This window comes from Gambusia affinis, linkage group LG17 (assembly GCF_019740435.1).
Source record: "Gambusia affinis linkage group LG17, SWU_Gaff_1.0, whole genome shotgun sequence".
NCBI lineage: Eukaryota > Metazoa > Chordata > Actinopteri > Cyprinodontiformes > Poeciliidae > Gambusia > Gambusia affinis.
The window spans coordinates 1,757,382-1,774,514 of NC_057884.1; the positions used below are offsets into that span (position 1 = coordinate 1,757,382).

The window sequence follows — 17,133 nt, forward strand, 5'->3', positions numbered from 1 at the left end:
TTTATTTATGTATTGCTACACTGTAGAGTCAGTAGATGCGTACATTACAGTTACATTTCACTGTGGGATCTGTGATGCAGCAGTTTATTCATCTATCTCTGACCTGCTCATCACTGTCTGCAGCAGGTCTAATAAGGGTCATAATTACCCTCTGGTTCAAGAAGTCAAAGTCCTGCTGATCTGATCTTCCAACACAGTCTCACTCCCGACTCGTCATATATTGACGCATGGGCAGGTTCCCTTAGCGTCACATGTTGACGCGTCGGGTACCCCCTTCGCGTCAATAATTGACGAGAAGGGTTCTCTCTTTGAATGCTGTACCGCTCCCTAAGCGTCCAGAACCGACGATCTAGGAACAAATAAGATAACACAATTCGTGCATAGCTGATGTATTTGTAGGTTCTTAACAATTTAGTTAATTTTACTTCTGTTTTAAAAGATCCTCCGGTTCTCTGAAGCCGCGATTTTAGCACCCGCTTCGGATGTTATCATCCCATAGAATGGCGATTATCAGTGGTTATCAGCCCCATTGAATGGCCTCAGTTGGTATATATATATATATATATATATATATATATATATATATATATATATATATATATATATATATATATATATATATATATATATATATATATATATATATATATATATATATATATATATATATATATATATATATATATATATAAGCATATAATGAAATTAAAAGGTATATTCTAGAGTTATGTAGTGTTATGAGTTGTCCAACCTCATAGCCTTCCACTAGGTGGCTGTATGTACATCTGTAGTTGCTTGCAATCTTATCAATAATGATAAGAAGAAGTTATCTTATAATTTTATTTTTAATTAAAAAAGTTAAAAATAAAAATACGGATGGATTTGCTCATATGATTATATGAAAATCTGTGTTTGTACCATATGAAAATGTTTAATATTTGTATTAGTAGTAATAATAATAAATTACGGATTGCACCCGACAAAACATTAGAGAAGAAGAAGAAGCTTACGTCATTCGACGCGACACTTTCCACGGTCGGAGCTGGTGAGTAGCCCCTGAATCTGTCAAATAAAAATGTAGTAAAAAAACCCTCAAAAGACCGAAAGTCTACATTTATAAATCTGCTGACGGTAGTTCTATGAGTTAATGTTAGCGAGTATGTGGCACAGCATGTGTTTGTACAGATTTAGACACGTTTTTAACCCTACTTGGTAGCAAAAAAAGGCTACTTTAGCTCGCTAAAGTAGCCTTTTAAAAGCCAGTCAGGTTCAATAGCTGTCCTTCATACCTTTAATAACAATGTGCTAAAATTTTGTTTCATATATCTTAAAAAACCGTATACTTTTCAGTATACTAGTTTATATCAGTATATTGATTTAATGTTAGGATTCTGTCATACAGTTCATTACATTTCATCGTTTCCCACAGTGTATTATAAACCCTGAGGCCATCATTCTTTATTTGTTGCCCCACCAGGCTAAGCATTGTTTATTTATTTAAGTCTTTGTAAAACGTTTGCATTTTCTGTGACTTTATAGTTATTGTTCATGCTAATTATACAAGCTATGCCAATATAAAGTCTTTGTTTTCATTTTTAGATCCGGATCACATACACAGGAGTCACTCATTGAAGATGAATCACAGTAAGTGACAGAAATTTGTACTCTTCTATATTTGAACAACAGTTCTCGCCTCAAGTAAAGAAACTGTGCGTTGTTTTCTTGTTGTTGTAGTGGTTAGGCTGGACAGGGATCTTCGAATAATTGAGAGACACCATGGTGTAAAACGAAGGTGGCTCCCTTCGGATGGCATTTTCCAGAGAACACTGAGAGATGTTGACCAGGAACTTAGAGGTCAGCTGATACGACGAGCACAAAATGAAGCAAGGGAGAGGGCCACTCTTCTCAACCTGAAAAGAAGATGTAATGGTAACACTACTTCTTCTCTTGACTGTATGGTCATTAGCAAAATTGAAGCTCAAAGGTCTTGTGGTAAACCTAAATTTAATCTTTATGTTATCCCTGCACCATGCATATGTTCACTCTAGGTACTTAAGGCAAGGCAAGGCAACTTTATTTATATAGCACCTTTCAGCCAAGGACAATTCAAAGTGCTTGTACAAAACAAGTTAAAAACAACTTAAGCGTCTTTATGCAGTGTAAGAAGTGACTGGTTTATTCCAACTTGTCCTTTGTCATGGGTATGTGCTTTTGATGTGTATGGTTATTTATCTTTGGTGTATGAATATGTTTCTTGGGTGTATCCTGTCTTTCACCAATGCCCGTTGTAAATAGGCACAGATAAGTGAGTATTGTAATACATCCATTTTCTAATGGACATTCAATGATCTTATACATTACGGCAGATATTAAGTCTTTCAGAGCGAAGGTGAAACATTAACATGTTTAACGTTGAAAAATTGTCTTATAGTACTACTTGGTTCTTTGCTGGAATAATGACATGGTGTCTCACTGTCCAAAATGTTCAAATCTGTATGTTCGAAGATAGTGTCTAACATATGATATAAGTAGTTTTTGGTTTTTTATAGCCATGGATCTCCATTGTGCAACATCTTCAGGTCTGTGAAATCATTCACTTCTGTTTTCAGCAAAATTGTAAAACAAGCTTTTATTGGAGATGTATTTTTGTGTTGTGCTATCTGTCATTAAACATGTTTTTTTCAAAATGTATTATGTATCACTGGGACTGCAAAAAAGACACTTCTAATTTGGTCACAGTTGTGACATTTGTTTATCCGAAAGCTGTCAATGTTAGCATTTCCTGTAGTTTGTCTTAAACAATTGATAAATGTATAATGCATCAATAAAAGCTTTTGTATTGAAAGATATTCTGTCAAATGTGAGTGCTTTAAATAGTAACAAACATTTGGGTATCAAACAAACACATCAGTGAGCATGTTAGCTGAACTAATTACTGTTGCACTTCAAAAATTTCCACATGGTAGCACAAATAATAGTGATGGGCTATCTGAAGCCAGGCTTCGAGGCTTGTACCGAGTAATGAGGGGGCGTGTCAATGAAGCCCCGCTTCGAGGCTTGTGTCGTCTTGGTGAAAACCACGTGACTGGCAATAAACGAGGCCTCGCATTGCATGGGTCACGTGACTGCTTCATTTTGCGTGTCGGTTTTCAAAATAAAAGCGTGATGAGTCGCTGCTTGATCGCATGAGTGGAGCATTTGTCTTCATAAGTGGCCGAAATAAAAGGAACCTTTTATAGTTCATGTGTATTAATGATTTTGATGATGACACTCATCAAAGTGTAATGTTTGTTACCAGTTTTCTCAATGGTTGATTGTGGCATATTTTATGACTTTATATTTATGTGTTTTTATTATGTAAACCATTTTGACACTGCATTGTTGCTGAAATGTGCTACACAAATAAACTTGATTGAAAAGGAGCCAGCAAGAAGAAAAAAATCTGACATCTGGGAATACTTGAGATGATTCACTCACAAGATTCTTAAATAACAATAATTAAACCCTTCACCTCTAAAATTTTCACCTTCTTGAAATTTCCACTATTTCTTTGTTCTGCAAAAATATATCAGTCTTGCACAGCAGAAACAGACTTAAAGCTGTTGGATGAGTAAAATTCTGGCTTATGAGTAAAAATATAAGGGATCAGATCAGAGAGCCAATAGAAAGTTTTTCAGGAGGCAAATCAAAACTCGAAGAAAACTGTCTGCCCCAACAAGCACTGCACTCCAAGTACACCAAAACAAATGTCTACTGTTAAATCAGTCAATGACAGAAGAAAACAGCCATTAGGATTGGCAACAAATAATTTTAATAACTAAAAACGATTAGTTAAATAGGATTTAATTGACTCTCCTGTTACTAAACGTGAGTTTGACAAAAACTTTGTGACAATATTGCATTTACTAATTGTTTTTAAATATGTCTGTCTGAGTGACAAGGCTGTCACAGCTTCACCAGCAGATGTCACTAGTGAGAAATGAATGAAGCATCGAGTAATGAACTTTTGGGCAAAGCAATGGGGCGGAAGCTTCATTGCTTCATGAGGCTTCATTTGCCCATCACTAACAAATAATACCCTTTAGCAAAAAAATGAGTAAGATCTTTCCTTTTAAATAAACAAATTGACCAGGTTAGAAGACGACACGTTCAGGTAAAGGCACTTTCTCCCTTCGCGAAATCGTTGGGACAGGCATGTTGATAGGACACAGCTGGAGAAGATTCCATTGTGGGATGCAGTAGTTCCACAACGTCACATGTTACTATTGGTTATCAATGGGTGACACGCCACGTGACCAGTTACACACTTTTTGCCGCTTAATGAAAACTATTAATACGATTTGACATTAGGATTTCATTCTGTCTGATAAGTTCAGTTTATGACTGGAAAATGTGATTTACTTACTTTAACAGAATTTGCTACCCACTCAGACTGGTGAGTTTAATCATGACATCGCCCCGTGTGTCAATGATGGGGCGCATTCCATTTCAAACATTGAACGTTTGCCGCGACAATAAGGCCCCGTGTGTCAATGATGGGGCGCATTCCATTTCAAACATTGAACGTTTGCCGCGACAATAAGACCTTGTGAGTTGTAGGATGCAGGATGTATATAAAGTAATGTATTGAGAGTGTAATTGTAGTGTATTAAACTATGATCAGGGCTTCACTTTTTTCTCATATTTAGTTTAGCTGCACTATTACAGATAGTATGTGTTAACAAGGAGACGCTGTATGGGAGAGTGATGCAAAAGAAGCCTTTTCAGCAATTACGCCTCAAACAGAGCCGCTTGAGGTCTGCAAAAGCACATTTGGACGAGCCAGCTTCATTTTGGAATAAGGTCCTGTGGACTGAAGAAACAAAGATTGAGTTGTTTGGTCATAAAAAAGGCATTATGCATGGCGGGGAAAAAACAAACAAAAAACAGCATTCCAAGAAAACACTTGCTACCCACTGTAAAATTTGGTGGAGGTTCCATCATGCTTTGGGGTTGTGTGGCCAATGCTGGTACTGGGAATCTTGTTAAAGTTGAGGTTCACATGGATTCCACTCAATATCAACAGATTCTTGAGAATAATGTTCAAGAAGCTGATACAAAGTTTAAGTTATGCCGGGGATGGATATTTCAGCAAGACAATGATCCAAAACACCGCCCAAATCCAAATCTACTCAGGCATTCATGCAGAGGAACAATTGCAATGTTCTGGATGGCCATCCCAGTCCAGACCTGAATATCATTGAACATCTGGGATGATTTGAAGCGGGCTGTCCATGCTCGGAAACCATCACACTTAACTCAACTGGAATTGTTTTGTAAAGAGGAATGGTCAAAAATACCTTCATACAGGATCAAAGAACTTATTAAAAGCTACAGGAAGTTACTACAGGCTGTTATTTTTGCAAAAGGCTGATCTAATAAATATTAATGTCACTTTTCTGTTGAGGTGCCCATATTTTTGCACCTGTCAAATTTTCTGTTAATGCATACTGTACATTTTCTGTTAGTCCAATAAACCTCATTTCAATACTGAAATATTACTGTGTCCATTAGATATATCAAACTGAAGTAGCTTTTGCAAACACCCAAATATTTATACATAAAAACGATTAAGATTAATATTGGTGCCCAAACTTTTACATATGACTTTATGTTGCCGCTTTCTCAGGTAGGTTACAAACAGTTATGTCATGATGCCCCAGCCATACCTAGGTGGGCCCCATAAGGGAAAAAAAGAGGGCAGACATTTTGGTCCCAAAATGGTTTGTCACCATTTTCCATAGTGGCCCATATATTTTTTTTATGTAAGCAGAGACAAATCACATAAGACTACATGTCAGAATTTTCTGACATACAGTTGGTGTTATTCAGACTCTCTGTCTTTATATTCCTGCCTGATCCGTCCTGCTGTGTGCTTAAATTTTAATGTAATATCTGGTGTGAAGGATGTCAATATTCGTGTTGCCCTCCAGAAAAACGCAAACATCAACACTAATATTAACTGCTCTATAACATTTTAAACAACCAGGAATGTACATGTCCTTACAGTTGCAAAACTAAATGCAAATCTAACAGTAAGATAATTCTCACTAGTCTGTGCAGCCATCTGAGTGGTGGAGCAGTGGAAGGAGCGCTTAAGACACCAAACACTCAACCTGGATGCTGGTGTGAGGGTCTCCTAAAAGTAGTCAATCATCCAACTGCAGATGATACATTATGGTGCTGCTGGCATTCTTACTAAAACCAGGAAGGTAAATCAAATCATCCAGTTTGTAAGTCCCTACACAGGCTACAAATAGTCCATATTGTAAGTTTTGAAATCTGTCTGAAATATCACAGAAACACTGACATAGCTCTTAATGAATTTTTAATACAGAGTAGTGCCCTTCAAAATAATGTAATTCTTGGATAACAGTCAAATATTTCTCAAATATCAACATCACAAAATATTTGTCCACTACGTTTTAGTTATTTCATTGTTGTGCTCAAATTTAAAGATATTATGTAAAGCAGATTATGCAGCATCTCAAGATTAAGAGTTAAATTCAAACTGTAAATAAAGTTTAGTCATTAACAATGTCATACTGAACAAGAACATTAATAAATGTGAAAAAGACTACAAAGCTGTAATGAGTAAAATTAAAATGCCCTTGATTATATATAGCTTGACTTAAAAACAGATATGTCTCAACAATATCAAAAACAATAAACTGAGATGTTAGAACAAAAAAGCTTATATGAAAATCATCAATGAACTTTTTATACTGGAATATGTGCTCTTCACATAGAACAGTAAGTAATAAATCATGAAGATGATTCACAATCTATGCTGTTCTCTCCTTCGTCAACATTGTCGTCATCATCTGCTTCATCCTCTCCATCGTCAATGCTTTCATCATAGTCTATGTAATATAGATCTGGAGACATAAGTGCTTGAGAATAAGAGTTAAACTCTGGTAGGTGATGATTTGGAGGAGGGCACCAACTGATAAACCTCTTGAACATGTTCATTGCACTGTACATTTTCTTTTCTAACATGATAATGTTTTGATGAAGTGCAGCTTTTGAACCAGGATCTGCAGTATCATTTATAGCTGAACTTAAATGTCCATGTTGTTGATGAAGGTGAAGAATGACAGTGTTCATCTCTCTCTTAAGTAGAAGCTTTTCTTCAGTTGCTCTAGTCTTCAAATGCAGGGCTTCTATTGCTCGACTTTTAGGTTCTTTGGAACAACACCATGATCTTCAATCTTTAAAATAAGAGAACAATTGCAAGTGGAACCTTGTTAAATGTAGTAGCAACATAAAGTGAATAACAGCATGTAGAAAGTTGAATAAAACCTTTAGATCAATTCTACTCACTTCTTCATCAAACAATGTGTACAGCTGGGAGGAGGCATCACACAATTCTCAAAATTCTAAATGTGATGGAAAGATGCCAGTTTGTGGAGGCCACTGCAGATTATTGTACTCTGTAACAATCTTCTTCAGTTTCCTGTTACAGGCATTCACTTGCTTGGACAGCCTTATAACAACTCCCTGTCCATCTGTAAAGAAAGAAGAAATATAAATACTAGTAAAAATAATACAATCAGCACAATATGAAAACATGATACAGTAGTCATTTATGGAAGTATGTTAAACATAATAAAAGGTTGACATCTGAAATAGTGTTTATCTCAATTTGGATGTTGTGAACACAAGTAGTGGCAGCCAATTCTACACAAGATATTCAACATGACACTAAAGTTCGTCGCATAAGGAAATCTCAGTTTGTAGGTCAAAATCTATTACTGCCAATAATTGAATGATATTTTAATTGTACTCTTAAAAAAGTTATCCTCAGAATATAAAGACTGATAGTTCTTACAGTGACTCAATATCTGCCATAATGTATAAGATCATTGAATGTCCATTAGAAAATGGATGTATTACAATACTCACTTATCTGTGCCTATTTACAACGGGCATTGGTGAAAGACAGGATACACCCAAGAAACATATTCATACACCAAAGATAAATAACCATACACATCAAAAGCACATACCCATGACAAAGGACAAGTTGGAATAAACCAGTCACTTCTTACACTGCATAAAGACGCCAAGACCTAGAGTGAACATATGCATGGTGCAGGGATAACATAAAGATTAAATTTAGGTTTACCACAAGACCTTTGAGCTTCAATTTTGCTAATGACCATACAGTCAAGAGAAGAAGTAGTGTTACCATTACATCTTCTTTTCAGGTTGAGAAGAGTGGCCCTCTCCCTTGCTTCATTTTGTGCTCTCGTATCAGCTGACCTCTTAGTTCCTGGTCAACATCTCTCAGTGTTCTCTGGAAAATGCCATCCGAAGGGAGCCACCTTCGTTTTACACCATGGTGTCTCTCAATTATTCGAAGATCCCTGTCCAGCCTAACCACTACAACAACAAGAAAACAACGCACAGTTTCTTTACTTGAGGCGAGAACTGTTGTTCAAATATAGAAGAGTACAAATTTCTGTCACTTACTGTGATTCATCTTCAATGAGTGACTCCTGTGTATGTGATCCGGATCTAAAATGAAAACAAAGACTTTATATTGGCATAGCTTGTATAATTAGCATGAACAATAACTATAAAGTCACAGAAAATGCAATCGTTTTACAAAGACTTAACTAAATAAACAATGCTTAGCCTGGTGGGGCTACAAATAAAGAATGATGGCCTCAGGGTTTATAATACACTGTGGAAACGATGAAATGTAATGAACTGTATGACAGAATCCTAACATTAAATCAATATACTGATATAAACTAGTATACTGAAAAGTATACGGTTTTTAAGATATATGAAACAAAATTTTAGCACATTGTTATTAAAGGTATGAAGGACAGCTATTGAACCTGACTGGCTTTTAAAAGGCTACTTTAGCGAGCTAAAGTAGCCTTTTACTACCAAGTAGGGTTAAAAACGTGTCTAAATCTGTACAAACACATGCTGTGCCACATACTCGCTAACATTAACTCATAGAACTACCGTCAGCAGATTTATAAATGTAGACTTTCGGTCTTTTGAGGGTTTTTTTACTACATTTTTATTTGACAGATTCAGGGCTACTCACCAGCTCCGACCGTGGAAAGTGTCGCGTCGAATGACGTAAGCTTCTTCTTCTTCTCTAATGTTTTGTCGGGTGCAATCCGTAATTTATTATTATTACTACTAATACAAATATTAAACATTTTCATATGGTACAAACACAGATTTTCATATAATCATATGAGCAAATCCATCCGTATTTTTATTTTTAACTTTTTTAATTAAAAATAAAATTATAAGATAACTTCTTCTTATCATTATTGATAAGATTGCAAGCAACTACAGATGTACATACAGCCACCTAGTGGAAGGCTATGAGGTTGGACAACTCATAACACTACATAACTCTAGAATATACCTTTTAATTTCATTATATGCTATATATATATATATATATATATATATATATATATATATATATATATATATATATATATATATATATATATATATATATATATATATATATATATATATATATATATATATATATATATATATATATATATATATATATATATATATATATATATATATATATATATATATATATATATATATATATATATATATATACCAACTGAGGCCATTCAATGGGGCTGATAACCACTGATAATCGCCATTCTATGGGATGATAACATCCGAAGCGGGTGCTAAAATCGCGGCTTCAGAGAACCGGAGGATCTTTTAAAACAGAAGTAAAATTAACTAAATTGTTAAGAACCTACAAATACATCAGCTATGCACGAATTGTGTTATCTTATTTGTTCCTAGATCGTCGGTTCTGGACGCTTAGGGAGCGGTACAGCATTCAAAGAGAGAACCCTTCTCGTCAATTATTGACGCGAAGGGGGTACCCGACGCGTCAACATGTGACGCTAAGGGAACCTGCCCATGCGTCAATATATGACGAGTCGGGAGTGAGACTGTGTTGGATCTTCTGTGACTCCTGGAGCCTCAGGGGTCTGCTGGACTTTGAAGTCTCCTCTGCAGTAGAGGTTATTCAGCTCTATAATAGGATTACTCCATGTAAAAAAACAAATTGAAGGATCATACTTGACCTCAAACAACATGTTTTCCACTCTTTAAACTCTCCCTCAGCCCTTTTTCTCATTAGCACAGCTAAAATTCTCCTAACACTGATTCAGGACTGATTCAAGATTGGCTGGACTCAGGAGCGGTCCGTGTCCTGGAGATGACCGTGTGTTGGGGCTCTTGACGCTCTGACTCCATCTGCAGTCCATGCTTTGCAAATCTCCCTTAAGCTATTCAGTGGGATTTGCTTCTCAGTCCTTTCAAACCTCTTCCTGTTTCTTGTGTATTTTTCAAACTTTTTTCTTCCACTCAACTTTCCAATAGCATGCTTGGATGCAGAAGTTCTGTGAACGGCCAGCTTCTTAAGGAATGACCCTCTGAGCTGCAATGGTCTTGTCAGCAGTCTTCACAATCATTTTTTAGTGTCACATTCTGTGCCCAACATTCTTAGATTCTGAAAGTGAAATACTCCCATTTCCTGTGATATCTTGGGTTTTTATTGGCCATAGTTAAAAAGAACAAATAAAATAACTGAAATGCAGAATTGTAGTAAGTTCCACTTTTTAAACTGAACTACCAATGTCCAAAGAGCTGCTGCACCTGTGTGGGATTTATTTGGAGGTGGGTTTGACTGTTACTACCTCACTGTCTGTCCGAACCCGGCCCAGTAAATTCAGACCCGCTCTCAGAGGACCGAACCTGACAGACCTCCACAGCCTCACCCACAGCTTACCTCCCACCCTTGTAAACGGCACGGAGCCCCGGTACTGGCTGCACGGCGGCTGCGCGTGCGGCAGCTATCCTGCACGTGCGTGCGCAGTTCCTATTTGCTCCCTTGGAGACGGTGAGCAGACCCAGTCCCGACCTGACGACTCGACCCGGTGAGTCCACCTGTCCGTGTTGTCCTCCGCCCGCCGTCCTGTTTGTCTTGTCTCGTTGTGTCCGTGGAGTGAGACGCAGACTGTGGACTCTCCCGGCTGTTCGCGCGCGCTCCGGCCGCCAGACACTCCATCACTGACCGACACAACGACCCGCCGCTCGCCGCCTGCCTGGGAGGGAAACTTCTGATCCTCCATAAGCAGAAAATTAAAATGTAGGTAAAGTTGGAACCGGAGCGGCTTTCACAGGCTAATTGATGTTTAATTGGTGGTGAGCGGATGCTTTGCTGTGGCTCGCTGCTGGAGGCAGAATGTAAGCTCCACATTTCTCTGCTGGATCAAACAGCTCAACTTTCGGAGGGTTTCTGCAGACAGTCAATCAAGACATTGAGCTCAAAACCTGTTGCTTCTGACGAAAAAAAAAAAAAAGAAACAGCCAGTTTGAATTTTAAGGATTATATTTGGGCATGATCACTAAGGACTCGTTAGGTCCTGTTTTATATGCACTAATATTATGTTTCACACTGCTACCAAGAAAAATCCAGAGAAGATGAGCGCTTTGTTTGTGTCCCATGTGTAATTGTTTGAATTGGACAAACAAATTTGCAGTGAGATGAGGGGATCTGCTGTCCATGAGAGGCAGCTGGAAGTCAGAGCGTACAGCAAAACCATATCAGATGATTCAGTGTGTTACTTTGAGATGCAGATGGAATCACACTCCCATAACACATGAATATCAGCTACTGCAGCAGCTCTGTGGTGGTGTAATGTTCACTGTACATGGTGGTAAGATGATGAGGTAAACATAGTTTGGTGAAACCCTGGATCATATTTAACAAACACTCTTCGGAAAATCAACGGAAATCAATTCTGCTTTTTCCATAAATACCTTCTATGATAAATATTCTAAAGAGAATTTAGTCATTCTCCCTGCTCTGTTTTGTGTTGGTTGTTTTCACCCAGAAAAAAAAAAAAAAAAAATATATATATATATATATATATATATATATATATATATATATATATTGAAAACATGACTTCATCACTTCGGTTTATGCTCATTGAGTGGGAAGATCAGATGTAAGAAAACAGACACGGCTGAAACCATCGGCTGTTTTCTGGCTGCCAGCTTGTGGATGGAAGCTCTTTTCCAATAATGCTGGTTTCATTTCGGAAGTTTTCAGGAAGGGCTCTGACACTCAGTGTGCCCCCTTATTTTTCTTTGGTTTTTATTTAGATAGGGAAAACAAATTTCAACATTTATATATTCTTCTGTGAGTATTTCTGTATTTTTGATATACATATTTAAACCGTAATTCAGAAATGACAACAGTTCAGTCTCAGTTCATTATGAGAACGCAGGAAAAAAAACAACCAGGCACTACATTGATTTTCTGTGTCACCATGTTTATGTATTTATGCAGCTTTTCTTGTTTTAGGTACATTAAGGTTACTACAATTATTCCTATTTATAAATAGCAGAATAATATGAGATAATTTTCTTAGAGATTTAAAAAAATCATTCATCAAATTAAGATGGGTTCCCTGCAATTCCTTAGTAATCGGTAGAATTGTTTTTTAAGGTAGATGACTTGGCTCAGATAATGTTGAGTTCTCTCTCTCTCTCTCTTCCTCTCCTCTGCATGCCTTCTCCTCTCTTCCTTCACACCTGCAACCTGTTTCTAATCAGCCATCTGTTCCCTGTTCAGTAATCAACACTCTCCAGTATTTATACGATTTATTCTCGGACACTCTTTGCTGGTTCCTTCTATTTTCTCCCTGTTACTTTCCCATTGATTCCCTTTTGTTCTTTTACCCTGGATTCCTGGTTTTGTTCTCCTCTGGGTCCCTGTGTTCCTGTGGTTTAAATATTTTGGAAACTGTATCACTGTGACAGTTTGAGTTTGGCTTGCTGAATACAGCTCTAGAGTGAAATAGCTTTGAGAGGTCAGTAGCGCTAAAAAATTGCTATATGATTTCATTCCATTTATTATAAATCTTGTTATGCATATGCCTTTATCTTTGACTTAAAAACAGAACCTGACCACTGCATCTTCAGGGAGAAATATGGAGTAAAATATATGTTGTTCAACTCTGTCTCTGTATCCATCCAGGGTGGCTTAACAGTATTAGAAAATTCATAGCATCTCACCCAATAGGATGGTTATTTTCAACATTCAAGTTGATAAAATTCTCCTCAGGTTGCCAGAAAAAGGGTATTAATTCTTGAGCTGTTAGTAAAAATACAAACTAACTTTCATACAGAAGCATAAGTTCCAGGCTAACACGCACTCTGCTTCATGTCTTCTTTTAACTCATTCCAGCCCCAGTTAAGGACCATCAGTATCAAAGTGCAGTTTGTAAATTTAGCAGGAAGCTTTTGTCAGTGATTGTATGTGTGCGTGTGTGTGTGTGTGTGTGTGTGTACTACTCTTACACAAGTCTCCCCAAGTGGCAAAGTGTGTTTACATGGTCACATTGAGTACATATAACTGCCTGAGGGAGATGCAAAGCAAACCCCTGTGAAGTGGTGTGTGAGTATCTGTGTGTTTGCAGACTGCAGACGTGTGGGTGTCTTGGCTTGAGTAATGCACAGGTGTTATCTTACAAGAAATTCTGCAGAAATGCACTTTTGATCAGGTTCCATTTTTTTTTTTTATTTAATATTTTTTGTGCTTGCAAGCCGTTTCATTAACATTTAACGTTTAAAATTGTACATCAAAAGGTTGGTTTGACAATTTTGATCAAAGTTAACAAGTCAGGGCAGAATATAACAGCCAAACAGCTCTCAGTGTTTGTGTCATGAATGCCTGGCTGTCCTTGCACACATTGAATAAACACAAGAGTTATTAACAGTTATTAACAAAATACATCAACTTTCAGTTTAAATGGGTTTTATTATGTTTTTTCCTGGCATATAGTGCTGTTGCTCGCTTGTGCTATAAAACTGCTGTAAATATCAAACATAACTTAAAAAAAAATTACTTTCCAATTTGACACCTTGAAATTGGGTCTCTGTCCCTTTAAGAAGCCTTCAGAAGGTCATTGTAACATGGCTCCTCCTTTATTCTGTTTACAAGCATTCTTAGGAGCTTTGGACTCCTTTAGCAAAAAATAATTTGAGACCAAATATGTTCTCATTTTCTTTGTCAAATCCATGAGCAAAACATTTCTGCACTTAAAAAAAGTAACCTTTATTTAAGGTAAAAATTTAAAGGGATCACTTTTTCTCTAGAGTAACATTTTACAGTGGTAACGTCAAGTAAAATTGTATCAAAGTAACTTTACTTTAACTTGAATACAGAATTTTGTAACTTTTCCACCTCTGCCCCAAGTGTTCAGATAATTATTACCCATATTAATTGAAAAGTATGGTTAGCCACTGTTTTAAGGCAAACAGCAGATTGTACCGTGAGATTGAAGTGTAAACGTGTGGTATTCATGCTGTGTGTTTGTACCAGTGTATGTGTTTATTAACTTCAGCAAAAGTTGAAATGAAAACCTGTGCCAAGCAGACATTAGAGAAGCATTAGGCAGTGAAACCACTAAAACCCAACACTAAATAACAAAGGCATTAGAGCAACTGAAACCTTTTAGATAATTGCTATTTTGTGCCTAATAGTGTTTCTAACAACAAACCATGACAGACTCGAAAATAAAAATCACCTTAAGTGCAAATTAGAGAAGCCAAAGTCAATTTAATGACTAAAACCACTGAACAATAACAGTCGTGTCACAGGTTCTGGGTATCTGCAAAGCACTTTAATAAATGTTCCTTTTGTTTTTAATTTGCAAACCACATTAACTAGTAACAGTAGAGTTCAAATAACAGTCACATTAGAAACAAATGGAAGTACAAATTACACTAAAACCAGTGAGAACCAAAACAATCATCTGTGGATCAGAACACTTCAGTCTGCATAAGCTTCAGGAATGAGTGATGCTCGAGGTCATGCACCACATTTCCACTGCCCCATCTTCTTTCTGGCACACAGATTATTTTTGGTCATTTTTTTAATGGAAATAAACACTGTAGCATAAGTAAAAGTTGAATCCTACATCGACAGCTCAAGATGATCAAAGCTACAAAAGTTTCTTAAAAGTAGTCAGGGAGTCTGGCTTCAAAGGAGAGGAGTTTGATAACTGGATCTTCTTCTTCCCATGATACCTACTGTATTACTGTCAAAACTACCCATAACGCCAAGCATTCCAAAGCTACTGATCTGATTGACTGGCTGGCAAATGAGAAGGAGACCACCATACTCTATAAGTGACATTCCATGGATGCAATGACACGTTTTCTTTTGACAGAATTTACTGTACTCCAATATCACATCAAGTGTAAATAGTAAACAAAGCATACTTGCTCTATAATATTGTAAAGCTGATGAGTGAGGATGGTGAGGATGGGCAGTCACCCATCCTCACCTGGTGAGTCACCAGGGCAGTCATAAAAGGTGGGGCTCCACCTTTTATGACAGGTGGAACCCCAAATGTCATAAAAGAACCTAAAATGAGAGAAACTAATACTCTACAGTCGAGTAAAATATAATGCCCATATGAAAATGAAACTGATACAATAGTGAAAAACCCTTCAAAATAGAGACATGGTTCTTAAAACATCACAGCAACCAGCAGCCACATCCAGTGGATCAGAATTTGTGACCTATGACCTGACAGCAGCAGATTGATGAAAGAAGCTAAACCTGACCCTGTTGAATTGTTCATGTTGATGTATTCTGCTCACCTCTGGCTCCAGGTCTTTGCCATCGCAACACAAGTATTGGTCATATAACCATGATGTCTATAATGAAGTGGAGAAGAAGCCACTTTAGGGAGGTAAAGGCCTCAATTCATCCGGTGAATAACTTACAGGCGACAGAGGATCCTATCTACAAAGTGCTGCCCATCAGCAGAGCACTGAATGACTGATAAGATGCTGCCATACACACAACTGGTTTCAGATGATGAAAGCATGATAGCCTATTATGGGAAACAAGTCTGCAAACAGTTTATTAGGGCAAACCAATCCAGTTTGGGTTTGAGGTATGCAGCCAAGCTTCACCCTCAGGGTAAATGTTTATATGTTATGTTTCATAGAGGCCCATTGCAGAGTCTTTACACGTCTTCCTGAAACTGACTAGAGGACAAGTGTTGTACTTAGTGGAACAGGAAGAAGTTTCTCCAGGATGTGGATTTGTACATGATGACCTTTTTACCTCATTGATGAAAACAGATGCAGAGGCAGGTGAGGCTGTCTCCACTACGCCACAGAACCACCTCCGCAGTAATTACACACCCATTTAGATTAAGGTTTCCACTGAGGCATGAGGGACATTATAACATTGTGTAAAGCTAAAAGAAGTCAATTTTACATGAAACTGCCCCTTAATGTTTCACATAGCAGCCTGCACCATCAATACATTTCTCTTTCCATGTCTAACTCAACTCATATGTTTGAGATACATAAAACTTAAATCTATTTGGGGTGTGGTGCAGGGGATTAGCACGCCCCATGTTTGGAGGCCTTAGTCCTCGACGTAGACGTCGCAGGTTCAACTCCCGGTCCCAGCGACCGTTGCCGCGTGTCTTCCACCCTCCTTCCTGTCTGCCCACTGTTGCAAAAAATATAAGCCACTAGTGCTGCAAAAACTCTTTGGAGAAAAAGAAAAATATTTTTTTTTTTAATCTATTTTCTCTCTAAAATAGATTAAGTTCTCCTCAATGTTAGTTTTTCTTTGAAGGAGCTTCTGCAACATTTGGTGATATTGTGTCTGTAGCTGTCAATATCTTTAAGAATCAGTTTCCACTACTTTTATTTGTTTGGGAACATTTTGTTTTTGTCTCCTGCTGAGACAGAATAATGACTGCAATTTGCAATCATTGGGCAAACTAATGGCATATCTTTTTGTGTCTTTCATTCAAACTGGTAAACAAACCAAGCAGGAACAAATTCAATGCTTGTCAAATTGAGACAAGGGACACAACAGGCCTGAAACACTTCCATGAACTGTAGGCTTTGAATTTTGTTTTTCAGTTGTGTCTTTATATCTTCCTCTCTACATTTATGTGATGGTAATGTTTTCCTTTACATGAGAGGAATCAAAACTCTGACATCATTAGAACCAGGCAAGCCTGG

General features: G+C 37.3%; 1 protein-coding gene and 2 long non-coding RNA genes across 4 annotated transcripts in view; 2 read left to right on the forward strand and 1 right to left on the reverse strand.

The window, feature by feature from the left end:
* Nucleotides 1-930: 930 nt before the first annotated feature.
* LOC122819183 lies at nt 931-2,139 on the forward strand. The gene is made up of 3 exons (XR_006368567.1): nt 931-1,045; nt 1,600-1,644; nt 1,735-2,139. It is a non-coding gene; the product is annotated as an uncharacterized LOC122819183 (long non-coding RNA).
* Nucleotides 2,140-6,350: 4,211 nt separating this feature from the next.
* LOC122819184 lies at nt 6,351-9,203 on the reverse strand. Its single transcript, XR_006368568.1, has 5 exons — nt 9,107-9,203; nt 8,515-8,559; nt 8,231-8,424; nt 7,363-7,547; nt 6,351-7,250 (listed from the first exon to the last, which is right to left on the reverse strand). It is a non-coding gene; the product is annotated as an uncharacterized LOC122819184 (long non-coding RNA).
* An 818-nt stretch (nt 9,204-10,021) lies between these two features.
* npy8ar (neuropeptide Y receptor Y8a) overlaps nt 10,022-17,133 on the forward strand; it is a 31,493-nt gene continuing 24,381 nt past the window's right edge. Inside the window, exon 1 of one of the 2 annotated variants that reach the window (XM_044095688.1) lies at nt 10,022-11,209. The gene's annotated coding sequence lies outside the window, so the exon portion shown is untranslated. The remainder of the gene's footprint in view (nt 11,210-17,133) is intronic. The other variant, XM_044095689.1, reaches the window with a different exon arrangement.